Here is a 23,893-nt window from a genome sequence, read left to right as displayed (position 1 = left end):
ATCAAACATAATAGGATTCAAGCTATTTATAGCAGAGCACTCTTCAAAGTCTCCTGGTAATTTCATGGCGTCTAGAACGTTAAATTTAACTTCTTCATTATTTACCCTCATTGTAATTTCTCCCTTCCTCACATTAAAAACTGTATCCCCAGTGGCTAGAAATGGTCTTCCCAAAATAATGGGAACGTCTAAGTCCGCCTCGCAATCTAGAATGATAAAGTCCGCAGGGAAAATGAATTTGTCCACCTGGACTAAAACATCTTCTATCTTTCCCTCAGGTCTTATGATAGATCTATCTGCTAGTTGGAGGGTAACCGTAGTAGGTCTAGCTTCTCCTATGCCTAAAGATTTGAAAACTGATAATGGCATAAGATTAATGCTAGCGCCTAGATCACATAATGCCCTACCTAAGTTTTTTCCTCCTATGGAACATGGAATGGTAAAACTGCCAGGATCATTACATTTCATGGGTAGCGGGCTGCCTACAGCTTCACTACTACATTTTTTCATGGCTACCAGTTCATGCTCGCCTATTTTTTTCTTCCTAGAAACTATATCTTTCAAAAACTTAGCATAATTTGGCATCTGTTCTAGAGCATCTACTAATGGTATATTTATATGCAGTTGTTTTAAAATATCTAAAAATTTTCTAAACTGGGAATCATTATTTTTCTTAACTAATCTTTGTGGAAACGGGGGAGTAGGAGTAAAAGAAGGCTGTACCTGTGGAGGAACACTCGGGGTGTCCTCATTACCTTTTCTAATATTTTCTTTTTCTGGTGTTGTTGGATTTTCTGATATCTTTACAATTGGTTCAGTGGACGGAATCTGTACATCTGTTGTTGGCATTGTTGGTCCATCATATGCCAGTCCACTCCTGAGGGTGACAGCTTTGCACTGTTCTTTCCCTTCTCGTTTTGGTAATTCAGTATGGCCGGGAAAAGAACCTTGTGGTCTATTCTTCAATTCATTGGCGAGCTGTCCCAATTGGGTCTCGAAATTCCTCATTGATGCCGCTTGGGATTGTATCACTGCGTCGGTTCGGGCCATGTACTCCTTCATCATATTCTCAAGATTTGAGTTGTTATTTTGAACTGGTGGAGTCTGTGTTCTCTGATTGTACTGCTGTTGCGGTGGTGGGATGTATTGTTGTGTAAGTGGAACATAGGGCTGCTTGTTCTGCTGGCTCTGCCCTTGATTAAAACCGCTCGAACCTCCTTGTCCTCCCCATGAGAAATTAGGGTGGTGCCTCCAACCTGGGTTGTAGGTGTTCGAATATGGGTTAAAGTTCCTATTGTTCCCATGTCCTACATAAAAAACAGAAGCAGGGTTATGTGGACAATTATCATAAATATGGTTTTCACTGCAAAATGAACAAATGAGATCGTTGACTTGGCAAACAGGGGCAGGAGTGCAATAATCCGACTGCACAGGTTGTATCGGCGTGGCTAATGGATTTTTTATTCCCAATGCCATCTCTTTTAGCCTCTGGTTCATTGTAACCATCTCTTTTTGCATCGAGGTCGCAATGTCCAGAGCCAAAACTCCAGCTGGATCTTGCTTCTTTGGTGCTGCCCTAGATCTTTGCGAACACCATAGTTCGTTACGTGAAGCTAAGTCATTTAGGATGTCAACTATCTCGTTGAATGTCTTCTTTGTAAAGGCTCCGTTGGCAGCATTGTTTAGCATCATCTTAGTAGGATGATCTAAGCCTCTAAAGAAATGTTCTATCTGGATGCATGCCGGCAAGCCATGGTTCGGACATTTCCTGATTAGTTCTTTAAATCTCTCCCACGCCTCGTGAACAGGTTCACGATCATACTGTCTAAAGGAGATGATCTCCTCTCTGATATCAGCGTGGCGAGTAGGTGGGAAGAATTTTGTTAAGAACTTCTCCACTAACGACCCCCATGTGGTGATGGATCCCGGTGGAAATGCATTGAGCCATGCTCTAGCTTGGTCCTTCAAAGAAAATGGAAAAAGTGTTAGTCTCAGAGCATCGTCTGTTATACCAGGTAATCGAAATGCATTTGCAATTTGAATGAATGATTTCAGATAATCATGTGGATCCTCATGTTCCTGCCCTCCAAAATGTCCAATTGTCTGCAACATTTGGAACATCATTGGTTTAAGCTCAAAGTTTGCGTGGGCTGGAATAGGGTTGACTATCCCTGAATCAAAGTTCTGAAAAGCCGTGGCGGCATATTCTCGCATTGCCACGTCTCTGTTGTCCGCCATCTGGATATGGTTGAATTCATCATTTCTTGCATGATCCCTCATATTACCGTTAACAGCAGGTGGATCAACCGGATCACGAGGTGGAATATCTGCCATTGATGTGCTTGTACTCTCTACCTCACTTTCAGGACTGATTTCACCTTCTCTCTCTTTTTGCTTTTCTAGTTGTTTTCGAAGTCTTTGCTCCTTTCTAGTTTTTCGAAGGGTCCGCTCAATCTCAGGGTCAAGGGGTAGAAGAAAAGATCTTGTGCTCATGCACTTTAACTTACCCTTGTGAGATAAACGACCAAAAATATAGAACAAAAACGGTGGATGGAAATTACACCCAACAACAATTCACAAAAATAAAAACTAAAAGAATTTGAAAAAATTTTAAAACTAAAGTCCCCGGCAACGGCGCCAAAAACTTGACTGGGATGTTTATGCTGAACGCACGCACTAAGCGTGGTAACAATTATATAGATGCAAGCGCACACCTGTCAGAGTAATATAAAATGGATGGAGTATCCAAGTATCGATCCTCAAGGACTTCTAAACAATTTCCAAACTCTGAAGTTTTAAAGAATAGTGAATGTTGAAATGAGTGATTCTTGTAAATGGGAAGTGGTCACAAATGATGGTTTTGGATTTGGGATTTGGACTTATAATAATAAAACCTAGCCCGATTTACTTCAAGTTAGCCAACAAAGAATCAAGGACACGCTAAGGATAATATGCATTTTACTTTAGAAACTAACGACTACGCTTTTCACTTTACTTATGTCTAAGCAAGTTCAAAGTCCTAAGACATTCCCTAATATGTCTATTATGAGATATATCTTAGTTTTAGGATGGAAATAGTCGCAACCTCGGGTTAAGGTCCTATGTCTAGGCTACTTAAGCGGAACCCTTATGTCTAAGGCGCTCCTCTCCTCGGTTTAATCACTCAACAATGCAAATAAGCAACATTTTCAGTATTGACTTGTTAAGACTTACAGTGGCCTTCTCTAAATCCTAACTTTTTGGGAAAACATGTTGAGCAATGAATGGAAAGTAAAAACACTACTTCTTAGCAACCCTTTTTAGACATAAAAGGCTAACTATCCATAACCGGGCTAGAGACGGGAATTTAGAAAGACATATTGAAGAAAATACAGCAAGTAAAATGGTTGAATGTGGAATGCATGTGTGAAAAACAAAAGTTAACTAATGGAGAGTTTTTATCGGGATTGAGAGCTTCGCCCTTCTCTTTCAAGCAAGGGAGAGTGTCACGTGCTCTTTCCTCCAAAAACACAACTCTCTTAACTAAAAATAAAGTAAAGGCAAAGAGAGAATAAGCAAAGTGCTAGATTTTTATATATTTGAATAAGTAGAAAATGACTAAGTACAAATGGAAACAAAACAAGCTCAATAAAGGAATGTAAAGTGCTCGGGATTTAAAAACCAAAAGTAACTAATGAAAGCAACTCAAAAGTACTTAGAAAGCAACAAAGAAACACTAGAAATGATCAAGAGAAGGAAGCAAGGCTTGATGATTTTGGTGGAGAAGTTGCTGGAATTTATAGCTGTGCAGAATTGGTTAGGTAGGTCCTAAAACGATGGTGAATCACCCATTTCCAACTCTTTTGACTGACCAAATCGTGCTCAAACTGATAGTGGAACACTTCTTCTACACGTATGCATCGGTTGGAACCACCAAAACGCATTGGAAGACGCGTTTCATTAAGGGCAAAGTTGGAAGAAAACCTGTTTTTCTGCAGGCTTCCCAGGCGCCTGGCGCCTCCCATGTAAGTTTTTCGTCTTTTTGCTTCTTTTGATTAATTAGCACTCCCAAATGGTCCTAAAATGTCATAAATACAATATAAGCCAACCACAAACCATAATATATGAATTTTGCATGAATTGGAACTCAAACGATCGAGAAAAATCCGAAACAAAGCTGAAACATTGTAAAAACAGCATCTAAAACCTTCTTTTTACGCATGTAAACAAGCGTAATCAATTGGTCACAGGTATTTCTTCTCATTTTTTTGGGCTTTGTGTGTGAGCCTATGTCCTTATCTTTGCATTGTGATCCAGGTACTGTTTTAGTCCATGATGTGCCTGCGTATGTATTGTTTGATTCGGGGTCGAGCCACACTTTCATCTCTTCTGCGTTTGTTCGTCAGGCAACCCTCGAATTAGAGCCGTTAGGGTTTTTGTTGTCGGTTTCTACACCATCAGGGTCGATTTTGATCGCTAGTCAAAAGGTGAGGGTAGGTGAGTTGTCTTTTGATAATCAGACTCTAAGGGCAAGACTGATCCAGCTGGACATGCAAGATTTTGACGTTATTGCGACAATGTTAAATAGAGTGTTGAGCTTGCCACATTTTCAATAATCTAAATAACTTGAAACATTAGAATGACATAATTATAAAAATTATAACTATTATAACTATAAGAGTTCAAGGCACCTACATGTTTATGATTCTCTTATAATTTTCTTCAATCTTACTTCTTAGAGAGTCCAATACATAAACACAATTCTCTTGAAGATGTATAACAAACAACTTTCAGTGAAAACAATTAATAACCAATATGATAATAGTACATTCATGGATGGATAAAAGAAACCATAAATAAGTAAAATCAAGTTAAATTGCTAGCTTACCCGCCGTTACGTGGGATGAGTACTATTTATTCCAAGTTACTCATGTCTAACATGTTGGCTAGATCTATAACAAGTTTCTTGAGACATCATTTGTGGTACAATGTTGTCCGGACCAACCACCAAGAACTTATTATGTGTCTCCTCCTCACATTCATTCCAAAGATACCTAAACATATAATTGTAAAACATTAAACTTCATAGTTAGTGAAGTTAAGATATGAAATAGATTTAATATACTTACGCGATGTACGTGAGCACACACATATATCCTATTTCAATCATCTCGCAGTATTGCATGATGTCATCACGTGTTAAATTAATGATCTTCTCTCTTCCAAATATGTAATCATCGATACTGAATTCAATTACATCCTTATTGTTCATTGAACGCACGACATATTGATTTAGGAGTTTAATAGTCATGTGGACATCAATATGTTCAGATGATTGTGTTATTGGCTTGGATGTTCGAAGAGAAGGAACCATTGACAAACAAAATTACAAACAACATTTAACAAACGAAAAGTTAAAACTTCACTCAAGTTAGAACAAGACATACATTTTTCTCCTCATTACAAATTACTAGTCGACGAGGCCATGCCACGAAGCTACCAATGGCACTATGAATTGTTGGACTTTGAACGTCATCATCAAATACTGTGCCAACTGCAACAATGTTCTCCATTGATCCAATATCCGGATGACACGGTTTTCCCTTAGAAAATTTAAAAGCAAAATGCTAAATGTTATGCACAAAAAGGCTAAGTGTCGTGTCCAAAAACAGTAAGTGTCAAAACTAAAACAAATTAGTTACCATTGTTAGTTGTTCATCCGGGATAAAAACTTTAGTAGGTGCATTGACAACTTCCTTCCCTTTCTCCCTTTTCTTTGAGACATTACTGACTTTAGTTGTGGATTTTTTTGGTTGTAAGCTCTGAGTCTTCAATTCGGATTGGTCTTGAGGTTGCAATCCCAAATTTTACTTCCTTTTGGCAACATTAAAATATAGGAATGGTAAAACAAACTCACCAAATCCCCTCGCACGGCCTCTATGTTTGGGGGTGCCTAATGCTTCAATTAAAACATCTTCGCCCTTGTGTATTATAGTCAACTCATCCTATCACAAATATTTATCATCATATTATCATCTAAACATCCCACTTTCTAAATCTCATTGAAATAAAAAACATAGAAACTTAGAATTCGAGCGGCACATTCTTTAGTGGCAACATCAAAGTATTTTTTGTCATCCAAGACTTATCCAGTACTAAATTTATGAAAGTTTAATCTAAAAAAAAAACACAATGGTTAAGGTTGTGTACTTTGTCGGATTCTTAAGAAGCAAAATAAAAATGTTTAAGAAACAAAGGATTGATAAGGTGGGGTGTTTAAAGTGGTACCTAGTAAACATGGAAGGTTATGAAAGAAATAGAGTGTATCAAATTAATTAAATTAGTGAAAAGTTAGGTGAGCATGATGCTTTAACAAAATTCATAAGTTCTCCAACTCTCTCATAGTTACACTCACAATAGTTTTGGGTTTTCTAGCTTACAGTTATTTCCCCGAAAAAAAAAAACATTTCTCTCCTTTTTCTTCCATTGGACTTGCTGCATGTTCTTTTGGTTATTATACATTTCACACCCACAGCCACACTTCAAAAATATGTTGGAGGTTGCCAATTCATTCTTTGAATGATGGGAGTAGAGAAAAGTTTTAATCAGATGAGAATAGAGAATACATTTCACACACATTCTTCTTTTTCTTTTTTGTTTAACAACAGCAGCCGACGAAGGAGTTTTTGGTGTTTGGTGGGCTTACCCGAAAGCGTCACATTACGAGAACCCAAATTTTACTAGTGCACACCCTATCCTTAATACCCTTCTTTCAAAATCCCTCTATAACTCTCTTTCTCTCATTTTTGGAAACGAGGGCAGGGACGGGCAAAATTAAAATCTTGAGAAAAATCCTAAAATTTCTCTTTCCCCCGCCTTATACATCTACCAGCTTCCTCTTTTCTCTTTTTCTTATTGGTGGGTTCACAGCAAAACTAAACCTAACACACTGAAGGAGAGAGACAGTAAAAGAACCATCTTTTCTTATACAACTTTCCCACTTTAGCCAAATCTAAAAGTTTTTTTTCTCTCCATTACCAACAAACAAAAAAGATTAATGGAATGTGTGTAAACAAGATTAATGGAATGTGTGTGAAATGGGTCTTCTCCTCCCTCCAACAAACAATATTATCTCATTCCCTTCCTTTCCCTTCCCTTCCCTTCTCATCTAAACTCAATCCATTTTTTGTTTCATTCGTGAAACAGGGCACAACAAAGAAAGAGAAAAAAACTAGAAAGTAGATAAAATAACCCAAACTCAAACCAGAAGAAAATGAGAAGTTACAAAACTAGAAGGAGACGAAAACGAGCAAATACTAGGGAAGAGAAGAGAAGGAATAACAGAACCTTCGATGTTGTTGCCACTGCCTAATATATTCGCTCGTCGTCGCCGTCTACCGCCGAATCGTAGCTCACCGCTGTCGGCAAATCGCTCCTCACCGCTGGACTGTCGCTCGCACTGCCGTACGTGGTTCTTCGTTGGCCTTCCCACAGCAATAGAGCTGGGTTCACAACGATGGTAGAGAGAGTTTCGCGTGCGGCAAAGGGGGGTGGGAGGCAAAAAAATATCGAGTCTAAAATTTTGCGTAAAATTTTGAAGTTAGGGTTAAAATCACACATTATCCATGTCGGGCCTGGCCCGCCATTAAAACTAAACTTACAATGGCGGGCTAGGCCCGACATGGATACTTTAAAAAAGATAATAATAAAATTGGCGAATTTTTTACCTTGTCCGACATGGTTTCCTCCATGTTTTTTTTGTCCGACATCATTTCCTCCGTGTTTTTTTTTTGTCCGACATTAAAACCAAGATTTGTTGTAGTGCCACCATATGTTTCACACAAACCGTGATTCTTATTGAACTATGAGCTAATGGAGTCATGGTGATAGGTGAGGTTAATAATGGAGGGACTGTGAGTTGAAAGCTGAAAATTTGGATAATTATGCGTAAGGGAGCTTGGCAATGGAGTCGTGGAAGAATCGGAAGAAAACTTGTAAGAAAAGAGAAGTTGTGATGATATAAGTTAGTTAGAATGAAGTATTTTTAAAACTTGTAAGCATATATTGTGAAAGCATTAGATTTTGAGGTTATTTGACTGATTTCTGTTAAGTGTAGATGCTTTGAGGAATTGGGAGCATTCATGCTATGGTGTGAGAACAGAGTGTATGTTATATTTGGAATGCTGCAGCACTGCAGTCCACTAAATCTGCACAGGATCTACAAATATGTGATAGAAAATGAAAGTTCTTCTGACACAAATAATCATTGGCCGCACAAATAGAGAATATAAATAGCAATGTTTGTCCGAAAAGAACTCTAACTAGCCATTAGCATACCATCTTGAGGTTGGCGACAAAAGAAAGACTCGAGGAGAGATCCAAGAATAGAGAGTTAGGCGACAACTCTCCATCATACAGTAAAGACATTAGACAAAAGTATAAGCTCCATTGACAGGACTCAAACAGTTCAAATAGCTAGGCATGATATGTTATTTTGGGCAAAATCCTACATTTCGTGCAACTTGAGTTTGTCGAGAGGTGGCTTTTAGTTTTTTGAAAGTAGAGAAATCTTGTTATTTTTAGTTTCGATTCATTTTTTTTTTTACTTCATCTTATATTATTGTTCAACTATTATGGAGCATAGCGATAAACCTTTTCCTAAATGTTGTGATAATGTTGTTGTTTTTCTTTAATACATTGACTTGATGTTTTCTTCGTTATGTGACTAATCCTAAGTTTTTATTCATTTTGGCCATTTCGGTAGACCACAATCAAGTTTGAGAGGGTAAATTTACAAAATTGAATTAAGGGATATAAAATTAAGTTCATCAAGAGATGACTTTGAGTATGTAAAATAATATGCGTAGAACTTAACAGGGAAAGGTTGCTAAAAGAAGACGTAGCGATTTGAAATTGTTTAGAAAATACCCCATTGACTCTTGAGAGAGGCAATAAGTGGAGTTAGTTGCTCAATTTACGTCGGACAGTGTAGTCATTAGCATTGGCATGCTACATCCTTTGTCACCGGATACATGGGATTGAGGGATTCTTTTAGTTTAACCTTGCTCTTTACATTGTGTGTTTTAATTATGTTATTTACCTTTGTCTTTTCTTTATTCTTTTTATCACACAAAAAATCATATCTCTTCCAACCCCTCTTTCTTTTTAAGCATTGTTTTAAAAGCAAGTAGATTATTTATCAAGTCTATGAGAAGACGATACTTGGAATAGTTCCTTTATTACGACATGCTCTTGCACATAGATTAGCCTGTATCACATGCCAATGGGTCAAAATTCTCTTTATAGATCTTCAGTACATTCTCATATGATAATGGATGAATTTCACTTAACTGCAACTTCTGTTCTTCTCCTAGTAGAAATATCAGAATTTAGTCTTTTAATTGCCAAAATGTTTTATGCACTAACTCTAACAAGAGATGATATACTTTACCAAAAATAATATGAAGGGGGACCTAGCAAGGGATGCTTGAATGTCATTTTATATTCCCACAAAGAGTCACCTAACTTGATAGATAAATCCGTCCTACTCATATTCAAAGTTTTTCCAAGAATAGTTTTAATCTCCCTATTAGAAATTTATATTAAGTCATTGGTTTAAGGGTGATAAGCAGTTGCTATTCTAGGATGAACATTATATTTCGAAAAAACTTCGCTTACTACCCTATTCATGAAATGTGTCCCTTCGCCACTAATTAAAAGCATTGAGTACCATAGCGAGTAAAAATTAATTTTTGCGAAAATTGGAGGGTGGCTAGTGGTAGTGGGTCAGCCGTTGGCAGCAAGACAACCAATGGCAGGATGGTCATTAGCAACAAGATGATCATTAGTTGCAGGATGACAATTGACAATCCCAGCCACACATGGGGGTTCGATGGATGAATAGTGATCCCTCGTTGACAGCTTGGTGTGGTTGACTTTCATAGCGTGCTTGAGTCATAGTTCGTTAGAACTGACTTTAAAATTTTGTCAAATTCCTATAGGCAAACAACAAAGGTTTGATTCGAAAATTAATCAATTTGCAAATCTAGTGGCTAACAAACGAAGGAACTTGAATATAAAGAATTGTTATGGGTAAACTCTCACTCACCACGTGGTTGCTCCCTGCGAGGCCACATGGACCTTAGGCTTCACCCAATCAAGAAAGCATGAGGGACAAAGACTCACGTAGCTAAGACTCACGTAGCTAGACTAGGTGCATAATTGTCCGTGTTAGAACCTCAAGCAGGAAACTTTCCCCCAAAGGCCGAACAACGTCAAAGTGACCTTATGTCATTGGGTGATCTACAACACCCATGGTACCATACAAGCTATGGGTATAACCTGGATTTTGGAAGACACGCGATGGAGTATCTTGCCCCTATAAAAAGAGAATAAAATCCTTCCACAAGGTACGCCAATTTCTAGCACATTACACTCTTGCCTCCTACTCCATTTACTATAATCTTAATCATGACTTTGGCATTGGAGGGTGTTAAGGCAAGCACCACACCGGTGTTGACTTTGGTTAGCTGCAGGTATACTCAACAGCGAGAAATCTCATGGTATCGGAGATCTCGTCACCTTAGCTCGACCAAATTTTAGCATCAACATTTGGTGCGATTTGTGGGCATGTGTTTTCAAGCCAAGGAAAGCACTTTCTTGAACTATGATAAAAATGACTACCTAAAATAATTCCCCAAACTCCAAACGTTCCAATGATAGTGCATCGAAATGATATATCGAAAGGGAAACACTTAGAGTAATCTCGCCTGCCCGAGGACCAAGAGGGAGTTAAGAACATCGCCCTTTCCCAAACTGCAAAAAGCTCAACCTGGGAGTAATAGGAAAGAAGCCTAGTTCCGCCTTTCAGACTCGGATGAAGCATATGAAAGCTAGTTTAGGCCCAGTTCAAAGAGTTTGCATGCCCATTCATGTGCAGACGCAAAAACGATGTTATAATATTAGGAACGAATAATTCATTATGCAACAAAATTTTGAATTTCTAAACAATTTAGAAATTTTGGATCGACATTGAATTTCTATTTAGAACTAAATTATGAATTAGAAATTAAGAAAATTGCCTTGGTAGAATCCTCAATTTGATGCTCCACGTGATCTTCTTTGCTATTAGTCGAATAATGAACCACGGTTGGTGGGAACCTCGAGGAACATTTTCCTCCAAGACTTAAGGAAAATTATGTAGAGAATTTTTTGAAAGAAAAAGTATGTGACTTTGGCTTATCCAAGGATCCTATTTAGGGGAATCTTTTAATATCTCATCCATTAAAAGTCGGATATTATTGGATTCTAATTCAAATATATATTTTATTAGTATATCTTATATATTAATAAAATATAAGTTTTGTGTTTCAAGTATCAAATACATTAATTCATATTCCGTTTATTATTTGACGTATCCAAATATATTAAATAATTAAATTTGAATTTTAACATTTCAAATTCAATTTTCTTTTAACATAATTGATCCATTAATGTTCTTGTGAGCTAACAAGGGGATCGTCTAGACCTACAATTTATAAGCTCTAATGATATAAAATTAATTAATTAATCTCATTAAATAATTAATTTTCATTCGTTAACCTGAGGTTACTTGTAACGTCCTCAAAATCACTACAAGGTATGGGGTATTGTTGCCATAACTAATCACTTTTTTTTTTCTTTTCATTAATGGAACATGAGACGGAGGAAAAACCTGTGGGGTTTCAGTCACAACAAAAGGACACCTGGAAACTCAGATTTGCCTCAATGGCTAGCAACCCAACTAAGAAAAAGACCGGATCCTAGAAAACCCGCAATTTGCCTCAGTGGCTAAAACCAATTGAAGAAAGTTACAATTATTTGCTTCCACAATTCAACAACTCAACCTGGTTTTAAACAACAATAATGAATCTGGGCAGCTGATAGCTCGGTAAAGAACAAGTATGAAATAAAAAGAAAAGAACAAAAACATAAAACAAAAGAAAGAAAAGCCTCGTGAGTCAACAAACTCTGACAACGCTGGCACTAAGTTTCTAACGCAAAGGGCAAGGAAATCCCAGTCCAACTATCCTAAACAAAACATAACTAGTGGTCCCTCCTCGGTCAAGCCTTCTCCACGTCATCACCACGGCCGAGGGTCCTGTTCACACCTGAAACCAACAACATAGAGGGGGGGTGAGTAACAGACACCGAACAGCATACTCACAATCACATCGGCATCATACACAACAATCTAAGTAATAAACATCAAGAACTAATAACAGTAAAGTGACCTCTCGACACTCCAACCAACTTCGAAACTATCGTGGCTTTGATTTGCACAACCCGCTAGCTCCTAACCCTTTCAACATACAACTTGTACCAAACCCTGAGTTAGTACTCCAAGGCTAGCCTTTCGAGGCGCATCGGTCCTTGACATTTATCCCCAAAGTACCGATAAACCTCCATAGAAGCTTGGCGTTCGACCTTGCTATTTATTCCCAAGGTCTTGGGTTATACACCGGTCCTTGACATTTATTCCCAAGCTACCGACATCTGATTAACGTATTGGTTCTTGGCCTCCACCCCGTATAAAATCAAGGCTAGTCTCAATTAGACTGAGACCCCCGACCCTTTGTACCCGGAGCCTCGACACTCATCTCAACCAAAAATGATGTATCGACCCCCGACCTTTTGTACCCGGAGCCTCGACACCCATAGAGATGTTGAAGGGATGTGAATCCCAGAGCGGAAGTGGATTTTCGTTGCTGATTTTAGGGATACAAAATCGAAATTGAAAGAGGGAAAATACAGAGGAAATTCAATACCTTTGAAGAACGTTTTTTCGACAAAATTCCCTCGAACACCACCACCGAGTCTTCCCTGCTATCCTCTGGGTACGAGATCGTTCTTGTGGGAGAGTTTCTTTTGGAACGAGAGGGAAAATTTTATTGAGAGCTTGAACAGAGAGAGCATCATCTTGGGAGTTCTGTGTTATTCTGTTTTTGCATAACACTTCTGCAAATTTTCCCAGAAAAACAAGTGACGTGGGGAGTTACCCCACGTCACTTAACTCCCCAGTCCCCTGCATTAATGAGGGGAGTTAATAATTAATATTAATTAATTAATATTAATAATTAATTAATTAAATGTAATATTAAATAATTAACAATTAATTATTTAACATTTAATTAAATATGATATTTAATTAAACCATATTCTCTCTTGTATAACCTATAGATTTAATGTACATCTTATGTGCATTAATTTTTAACCTATAGTTTTAATATGAATCATATTCATATTAATTTTATTTGAATCTCATTCAAATAATTTCTCTCATAATATATAGTTTTAATTTAGAATTAACTATATATTATAATGTATCAATATACTTATAATCCCTTAAGAAATTTGAACATTTCAAATTCTTCCAAAAATTTGATCCTCGTTTTACCTGTTATGAGCTAGCAAGGGGACCTAATGGACCTACAGATCCGAAGTTCCAACGATGCAAGATTAATCGGTCAAACTCATTGATCGAGTTAATCTAGATTCGTTAACTACGGGTCATTCCACTAAAGACCCGCAGTTGCACTCTTCTCACTGCAGAATGTTTTCGTGTCCATCGATATATGACCATTAATGACGAGTCAATCCTTCAAGAGTGTTCGTAACTCAAGTTGGGTAAAATTACCGTTTTACCCCTGAGTTACATCTTACTCCTTAAACTCCACTGCTCCTCTAATGAACAACCCGGTTATGGTCCAACCAATAACCGGAAGTCCCTCTCGGCCAATGAGAGGGTGGGGCCCCTTGTTCAAGTCCCGGAGTCAGCATTTAAGGGAACAGTCATCTACTCCCCTAAAGTCGGGAAGGAGTGAATTCCATCTTGTGAAGTTATGTTCCCAGCTCCCCACTCGGTCTCGTCCCCAAAATGGTAGGAATGTTGAGTCGGCGACTCGGGCCACTCTCACCCATACAGATCAAAGAACGAGCCCTCATGGGCAGGAGTCCATAACTCACTCAGGATTGAGAATGAGTTGCCTGGTCATCCTAAGAAATGGTAATCTATTAGTTAACGGTGTGACACCTAAAGATTGCCTATTTCGCGGTCCGGTCTTATACAAACTCATTGTATAGGATACCCCCACTCGCATGTATCCACACGAACGACCTGGATCGAGTCGTCTGTAACCTTTACATAGTGGGCCGTATCCATAGTGTTGCCAGGATAAGGTACCCAGCCTTATCCATATAGCCCTTTAGGTTATTCACGGGACATTATCCATTCATATATCAGGGGTATATCAAATATATACCCCGTATATCAACTATATACCCAATATATATATTGTCCCGATTACATCATAAATAACCTTGGATGTTTAGTTTATTGGATTTTGGAAAATGCAAAGCTATGATTCAACAACAAATTTATTGAATAAACCTTTATTAAATAGATATATGTTTTTACAAAATACAAACTACGAGTTTAGGGCAACACACCCAACAAACTCCCACTTGAACTAAACTCGAGTGGGGTGTGCATTATCATAAAGCAAAGGGAAAATACAATAAACTAGGGCATACACTATACCCAATTACATTTCTCCCACTTGCCCTAGACTAAGTGTACAAAGCTCGTAAACCTAGACTTTCTAGATGGCCCTTAAACACTTTAGTCGTGAGTGCCTTTGTAAAAGGATCAGCAACATTGTGCTCTGTAGCGATCTTCGTGACAATCACATCTTCTCGCTGCACTATCTCCCGTATAAGGTGGTACTTCCTTTCGATGTGTCTGCCTCTCATATGGCTTCGAGGTTCTTTAGAATTTGCCACAGCACCACTGTTATAACAATAAAGTGTGATGGGCAAGTTCATGTTTGGAACGACTTCCAAATCTGTCAAGAACTTTCTAAGCCAAACCGCCTCTTTTGCTGCTTCACAAGCCGCAACATATTCAGCCTCCATGGTGGAGTCTGCGATACATCCTTGTTTGATGCTTCGCCAAACTACCGCTCCTCCGTTAAGAGTGAATGCTGACCCCGACGTGGATTTCCTTGAATCCTTGTCTGTTTGGAAGTCAGAGTCAGTGTATCCTGTAAGGATCAAATCCTTAGCGCCATACACGAGCTTGTAGTCCCTCGTTCTCCTAAGATACTTGAGGATTCCCTTAACAGCAGTCCAGTGATCATATCCTGGGTTGGATTGGTACCTACTGACTATCCCTACCGCATAGCAAATGTCAGGCCTAGTGCACAGCATAGCATCACGCTGCCCACTGCTGAAGCATAGGGTATACGTCTCATATCCTCAACTTCTTGAGGTGTCTTAGGACACTGCTCCTTAGACAGATTAATTCCATGCCTGAAGGGTAATAAACCTTTCTTGGAATTCTGCATCGAATATCGGGCAAGCATCTTGTCGATATAAGTTGCTTGAGCCAGGGCTAACGTTCTGTTCTTGCGATCCCTTAGAATTTGGATGCCAATAACATACTGAGCTTCTCCCAAATCTTTCATTTGGAACTCAGTTGCTAGCCACTTCTTTATGTCAGTGTGGTATCCTACATCATTCCCAATGAGTAAGATATCATCCACGTACAACACTAAGAAGGCTACGGTGTTGTTGAGGATCTTCTTGTATACACAAGGCTCATCAACGTTTTGGTCAAAACCATAAGATTTGATCGCAGTATCGAACCTTATGTTCCAAGATCGAGATGCTTGTCTGAGTTCATATATGGACCGTTTAAGCTTGCAAACCTTTTGCTCTTGACCTTGTTCTATGAACCCTTCGGGTTGAGACATATAAATACTTTCTTCAAGATTGTCATTCAGAAAAACAGTCTTGACGTCCATTTGCCATATCTCATAGTCATAATATGTGGCAATGGACAAAAGTATTCTAATAGACTTAAGCATAGCTACAGGGGAGAAGGTTTCTTCATAGTCCACCCCTTCCCTTTGTGTGTAGCCTTCTGCCACAAGTCTCGCCTTATAGGTCTGTACCTTTCCTTCGGCGTCTCGTTTTCGCTTGTAGATGCATTTGCACCCTATGAGTTTTACCCCGTCAGGTTGATCTACAAGTTCCCAAACGGAATAGAAGTACATCGACTCCATTTCCAGGTCTATTGCTTTGACCCATTTGTCCTTGTCAGTATCTTCCATTGCTTTCTTATAGGTTAATGGATCCTCGACGCCGTCATCAGGTATGACAACTTTAGTTTCAGTTAAACCCACGTAGCGGTCAGGTTGTGACACAATCCTCCCACTACGTCGAGGCACCCTCAACACTTGAGGTGGATGTGACTGACGCGATGTGCTGGCTTCATCAACAACTCTTGTTGTAGTGCCAGTTTGATCAACAACTCTTGTTCACGTGTTTGTAGCCTCTTTGGAAATCTCGTTAATTACTACCTTACTTCGTGGTTTATGATCTCGAACATGGTCTTCTTCTAAGAAAGTAGCATTTGTCGATACAAACACTCTGTTTTCTTTATGATCGAAGAAGAGACCACCTCTCGTCTCTTTAGGGTAACCTACGAATAGGCATACTTTTGAACGAGGTTCCAGTTTCTTCGGGTTAGTCATGAGCACGTGTGCCGGGCATCCCCAAATGCGAAAATGACGTAAACTAGGTTTACGACCCTTCCACAGCTCAAAGGGTGTTTCAAAAACACTCTTTGATGGAACTACGTTCAAAATATAAACTGCAATCTCCACTGCATAACCCCAAAACGAGTTAGACAACTGAGCATAGCTCATCATTGATCGAACCATGTCCAACAGGGTTCTGTTTCTCCTTTCTAATACACCATTTTGTTAAGGTGTACCAGGGGCTGAGAGTTGGGACGTGATTCCATGTTCCATCATATAGTCCTAGAATCTCAAGTCCATATACTCTCCACCCCGATCTGATCGAAGTCTTTTAATGGTTTTACCTACTTGATTTTCAACTTCAGTCTTGTACTTCTTAAACTTTTCAAGGGCTTCAGACTTATGTTGCATTAGGTATAAATAACCATACCTTGAATAATCATCGATAAAAGAGATGAAGTATTCATACCCTCCTCGAGCTCTAACATTCATCGGACCACAAAGGTCTGAATGTATAAGTTCTAAGGGCTGTTTGGCTCTATAACTTTTTCCAGTAAAAGGTCTTTTAGTCATTTTGCCTTCAAGACAAGACTCACATGGTGGTAAAGAATCATCTTCTAACTCACTTAGAATGTCATTCTTAACCAACCTCCCAATCCTATTGAGATTAATGTGACCTAATCTTAAGTGCCAAAGATAGGTATCTTCCTTTTGAGAAACATTTTGCCTTTTATTTTGAGTTCTAGCATTTTTAAACAACTCGGTATTTAAAACTGCTTTCGTTATGGTTGGTCTTAGCACATACAAGTTGTTTTCAAGTAAAGCTAAACAAATATTAACACCATTTCTTGAAATGAACACTTCATTTAAATGAAATGAAATTGAATACATCTGTTCCACCAAACAAGAAATTGAAATTAAGTTCCTTTTAATTTTAGGAACAACGTACACATTATCTAATAATATATACATATTCTTGTTTGTAAACAACTTGAGCTCCCCTACCGCCACAGCTGAGACGACCTCTCCCGTTCCGACCTTGAGAGTCATCTCTCTGGTGTCAAGCTGCCTCCAGGAACTAATTCCCTGAAATGAAGAACAAACGTGATTAGTGGCTCCTGAATCCAGTATCCAGGCGGAGTCATCATTCTCCACTAAACATGTTTCCAATACAAGTAAATCATATTTACCTTCATTGGCTTTCTTCTTCTCGGCCAAGTATTTTGGACAGTTGCGCTTCCAATGCCCGTCCATGTTGCAGTGGAAACACTTTCCTTTCTCTGCAACCTTGACCTTGCCTTTCTGGGCAGCAGCAGCTAAGTCAGGTTTAGACCCCTTACCAGCAGCCTTCTTCTTCTTAAAAGTCTTACTTCCAGAAGAAGAGGGCGCAGACCTAGTTCCAGAGGACGATCCTCTGTTGAACCTCTTTGAGGTGGCAACATTTGCCTCCCCTTCTTGTCCCTTACATTTCATAAGAGACTGGTAAGTCTGCAGCTCGTTTAGGAGCGTGGTAAGAGTGTACTCCAGCTTATTCATAATCGCATTGCTGCGGAATGGAAGGAAACTCTTCGGAAGAGATTCCAGAATAAAGCTGACCTGACTCTGCTCGTCTATGACGGCCCCGTTCGACTCAGCCACGTTGAAGTGGACCATCAGGTTGAGAACGTGTTCTCGCACTGAGGAGCCCTCCTTCATGCGGGAGTTGTAAACGAACTTAAGGGCTTTATGTCGAGCCTGTGAGGACGGTTGTCCAAACATGCTCTGCAGCGAGTCCATGATCTCCTTAGCGGTGACCTTGTCCTCGTGCTTCTTGGCAAGATGTAGACCTTGGCCTTGTCATTGGCCTTGATCCACCTGTCATAGGCGTTGCGCACCGCCACAGTGGCGTTAGGCGCAGGAGCTTGAGGACAATCCTCTTGCAAGACGAACCTAAGATCATCTATCACGAGAATAGTGTTTAGGTTTGACTTCCATTGTTTGTAATTTTCGCCATTAAGTCTTTGCGCGGCTAAGAGTGCAATAATAGAAGTAGACATGCTGAAAGTAAAAACAAATCTATATTAGTTTCATGCATTAGCCTTTTAAACCCAATCAAAATTTTAGCAAAACTAATTAAGCACCCTAAAAAAATTGTTTTGCAACGACGCTTCAGTGATTTAGAGCAACAGCCACCGTAGGGCGGACAGGTACTCCTTCATTCAATTGAGACATTCTCAACTAAATTTTACACCAGAATAACTCTTATTCCTATAAATTTTAGTCATCGTTTATTTGGTCAGGAAATTGCTAACTAACTTAACAACTCCTCGTAAGTGTGACCCAACATTTTCGGACCTCAGAGGTCCACCCCAATAATCCTGCCGTAGGGAAGGAAAATATTGGAGCAAAACCTAAGAGACTCCTATCCATTTCTGGAGTTTGCCTTGATTTTGATTCTCATACAATGAACCCTCCGTAGGGATGGTCGCTCCAGGACGACACGCAGGTCATGTATGAAATCCACGGTGCAAACCAATGGCGGAGACCGCAGGATGTGTTGTCACACGTCCTTCTCCCACTTACTATGAACACTATCTCAATTCACCTCGATATTGAACCATGCAAACACCTTCCGTAGGGAGGCCGCGCCCAGGGCGACACGAGGCCGAGCATGGAACTCACAGCGTGAATTTAAAGGAGAACGTGAGAGAGAGAGTAAAGTATGTTATATATACTTTGTATATCAAATATATACGCTGTATATTACATATTCTCTTTTGCTCCCACTTAGTATTCTAAGACTAGGGTATATTACTTAGATAAATCCCGGCTAAGTGAAATTAACTAAGTGTATTTTTAGTCGGCCCAATATAACTATTATATCGGAAGTTGTACAATAATGTTTTAGTTCGTTAAACACTTTAATGAACCAACGACATTATTGCTTGTATATAAAATATTGACTAATTCAACCCTCAGGACGGTTCCCAGGTAGAGGTATTCCCTTACTGTCAGCTTAAATACCTCAGCCTAGAGAGAACCTTCCTTAGACAGGGTTCCCTTATAGACAACATTTTATATTTAGTCTTTTGTTATTTCATTTTAAACCTAGTTAAAACAAAATAAAAGACTACCCGCTAATCTCATTAGAAGATATAACCTAAGGTCTAATTAATTTTAAAGCCCTTTAAAATTAATTAACTTAGACCTTATGTTTGCATGCGACTCTTTATTATAGATTTTAATTTCTATCTACCACATTTTATAACTCATATAAAATTTTAAGAAATTAAAACTATAAACATGCATTGAAAGCATACATTAATATAACAATTATATTATCCAAAATAATGTCATGCTCAATGCAACTTTATTTTCATCTAATTAATACAACACTTATATTAATTATGAAAATAAAACATGCAATCATACATTATAACATTTATAACTATATGATGCATGACCATACATACATACTATATATCAAACATACATATTATGCATGTAACCTATGGTGGGATTTTAAAACTATATGACATACAATGTGCAATATGATTTTAATTAAAATACACATTCATAATGCATAAAATAATTAAATAGCAAAGTTGGAACGGTTTTTGGCACCCTAAGAAAACGAAATAAAACAAAACAAGAAAACCGACTACATCCGCCCTCGAACCGCGAACCGGAGCCTCGGAACCGCATGGAAAAACACCCGGGACAGCGCCTCGGCGCCTAAGGGCAGTGCCATGGCGCTGCTGCAGTAACATTTACAGAGTGGGCCGTATCCATAGTGTTGTCAGGATAAGGTACCCAGCCTTATCCATATACTATTGACCCTTTAGGTTATTCACGGGACATTATCCATTCATATATCAGGGGTATATCAAATATATACCCCGTATATCAACTATATACCAAGTATATATTGTGTCCCGATTACATCATAAATAACCTTGGATGTTTAGTTTATTGGATTTTGGAAAATGCAAAGCTATGATTCAACAACAAATTTATTGAATAAACATTTATTAAATAGATATATGTTTTTACAAAATACAAACTACGAGTTTAGGGCAACACACCCAACAGATGTATCAGACCCCGACTCTTTACTCACGGGGCTTAACCCTCATTCAACATCCTACCCAAACCATCCAACACCGACGAACCCACCTCTCGCTTCCAACAAGGGTTCCAACTCACAATGACTCATCCTGCTTGACACAGTAACCTGCACATTAAGGTACTCACACGTCTAGCACATCACACCAACGTTTTACCATACGACAGATGCAACAAGCCCATCAACAATAACAAACAAGTATAATGCACACCTTAATTCTAAACGAAACCAAGCAACCTGTACAAATCACTCAACTAGGGATGACCTCAAGAAACTGTCCAACATACTCAGAAACACCGACACAACAGTCATACTCAGAAACATAGACTTCCACAGATGCTTCACAACATTTTAGCAAGCACAACTACAAGTTCAGCAACAACGGGCAATATTCAGTCATAACCAAATCTAACTCGACAATTATAATAGAATCCATTGTTCAAGAATTATCTCAACGAACAAAAGACAGCCAGGATCAATAGTAACAGACATTCAATTCTAGATTAACGCGAACAATAACACAAAGACTTATCCAAGGAATTTAGCACACATTCACTCACACATGCCCCCCCCCCCCCCGGTACTACTTACATGACACAAATCTAGATTAACGAGAACAATAACACAAAGACTTCCAAAGCACGCGTCGATTCAACACCTAAACACCAAGGAAAAAAAAAGCATTTAAAATAGAAGTTTCAGCCATCGAACTAGTTCTAGGGTGCTATAAATGCTTCGTTATCGCCAGAAACGATTTCGTTCAGGTGTGGGTAGCTCCAATCCTAGTCGACGGGGCGTGGGTTGCGTAGATTGGGCTGTTATCAGGTGTGGGTAGTCGCCAAACACTATAAAACCCCGCTGTTTGAAATTCTCCGCTGTCATCGCCGCATCTACTACCCCCGCTGTCACGGATGGCAACACTCAATCGTCACCGCCGCACGCTACTAGCACGAACGGAGTCGCCGCCCGCCGCTGCCACCAACAGACGCCGCCGCTGCACACCCCGCTGTCCGAACACGCCGCCGTGCCAACACCGCACGTCGCCCGCTGTTCTCGAACACACCGTCGCACACTGCTAGCACGAACGGAGTCGCCGCCCGCCGCTGCCACGAACGGACGCCGCCGCTGCACACCCCGCTGTCCATACACACCACCGCGCCAACGCTGTATGTCGCCCGCTATTCTCGAACACACCGCCGCGCCCGTTGCCGTGAAATGGAGCCGTCGCCGCGCTTGCCGCCGTGGACTGGGTCGTCGTGCCGTCGCCGGTTGTGGTCGTCGGAGGGAGGCTCGCCGGCGAAGGTCGTGAGGCAGCCCTAGTGGAGGGAAAGGCTAAACGTGAAGGTGGGGGAAAAAGGCTAGGGTTTTTCTTTTTCTTTGCTTTATAACTAAAAATTGAATGAAAGAAAACAAGACCCATGGACTCCAAGAGATTACGAATGCAGACTTCACCTCCCTATACTTAATTAGTTCTACTAATAGAATTAAGCAATCGGCCCAACGACCCAAGCAAGTGCCACGGCAACACACTCACAGTCAACAACCATTAAATACATACATAAAACCAATAACTCACAACAATTACTACAGTAGTTCAAAAGAACTGACACAGAGCAATTAGATAGATTTAAAATTATCTCTTAGAAGAAACCCCCGGGACTCGAGGGTAACCTGACCTGAGTAACGTAGGGCCGGACCTGAGTAATGCGAGGCGTTACATTAATCCACTATAAACCCGAAGTTGCACTCTTATGCACTGTTAGACAAGTTACGTCTATGGATATAATAATTACATGCAAGTCGACCCTTCACGAGTTGTTCGAAAATTACAGTTGGGTCAAAAGTTTGTTTTACTCCTGTAGTTACATCTCATACCTTAAGTACCATTGATCCTAAATGAATGAACAATCCATTTATGATCCAACCATAAACTAAGTTCGTCTCGGGCCAGCGAGAGGATGGGTCCCCATTGTTCAAGTCCCGAAATCAGCACTTAAGGGAACTAGTCATCTACTTACCATATAATAGGAATGAGTGAATTCCATCTTGTGACATTATGTTCCGAGCTCCCTATTTGAACATATCCCCAAAATAGTAGGCTTAATGAATCGGTTGCAAAAGTCATTCTCACCCATGTAAATCAAAGGACTTGCTCTCACAGGTAGGAGTTCATAAATACTCAGGATTAAGATCGAGTCGTATATTATCATGTGAAATACGTACTTTTTTTTAACAGATTTTCAAAGAAAGATTAAATATTTTGCAGTCCAGTCTTATACAAACTCATTGTATATGATACCTCCACTCACATGTCTCTACATGAATGATTTGGATTAAATCATCTATAACATTTACAAAGTAGGTCGTATAATTAGTGTTACCAAAATAGAGCACCCAATCTTATTCATATACTACAGACTCTTTAGATAATAACTTGAATAGAATTCTCTTGTATGTCAACTACAGACTGTTCAAGATTACATTTATAACCTTGGATTTTAATTAAAATGGATAATAAATATTGCATATAGTCAAAATAATTAAATACTTGATTTTTCAAATAAATAGTAAAATATTTATTAATTACGAGGCTTTAGGGTATAAATCCTAACAATCTCTCACTTGCACTAAAGCTAATAAGACATATATCGTGGGGCATACTCTATACCCAATGCCTACTTTATACCAACATATTCTCCACTTGCCCTAGAGAAGATAAGACATGTCTCGTAATCTTAGATATTCTAGGTGACCCTCAAACAAATTAGTCTGGATAATCTTTATAAATAGATCAACACAATTGTCATTTAAAGTCATTGTGGTCATCACCATGACGCGTTCTCTCTATATCTTTCCCTATATATTTGTGGTATCTAAGTCCTTTTATATTAATCGTTATATCACTATTATCATAATAGTCATGATGAGCTTAATCATGTTTGAAGCATCTTCCAAATAAATAAGCATTTTTGTTGCTCTATAACCAGATATAGTTTAGCCTTTACTATGGCTCGACCACCTAGTATGATAATGATTTTGACATAGATTTCCTTAAATCTTTATCATAATCAGTATATCTCATGGGGATCAAACCCTTAGCTCCATATATAATTTTTCATTGTCCATAAATACTTGAGAAATTTATTAATTTGCTACTCAATAGTCATACCATTCATTTAACTAATATATACTAACCAACTTTGTTGTATATTAAATGTTAGGTCTCGTG

At 39.0% G+C, this 23,893-nt stretch overlaps 1 non-coding gene across 1 annotated transcript; it reads left to right on the top strand.

Annotated features, from left to right (window-relative positions):
- Positions 1-1,747: 1,747 nt before the first annotated feature.
- LOC148213086 (small nucleolar RNA R71) lies at positions 1,748-1,854 on the top strand. The gene has a single exon (XR_015793200.1). It is a non-coding gene; the product is annotated as a small nucleolar RNA R71 (small nucleolar RNA).
- The last annotated feature ends 22,039 nt before the right edge of the window (positions 1,855-23,893 follow it).

Source organism: Momordica charantia, assembly GCF_013281855.1.
Source record: "Momordica charantia cultivar OHB3-1 chromosome 1 unlocalized genomic scaffold, Mcharantia_2.0 BLBB01000001.1, whole genome shotgun sequence".
NCBI classification, from domain to species: domain Eukaryota; kingdom Viridiplantae; phylum Streptophyta; class Magnoliopsida; order Cucurbitales; family Cucurbitaceae; genus Momordica; species Momordica charantia.
The sequence above is the reverse complement of the archived record's forward strand: the minus strand, read 5'-3'. Positions and strand labels throughout refer to the sequence as shown.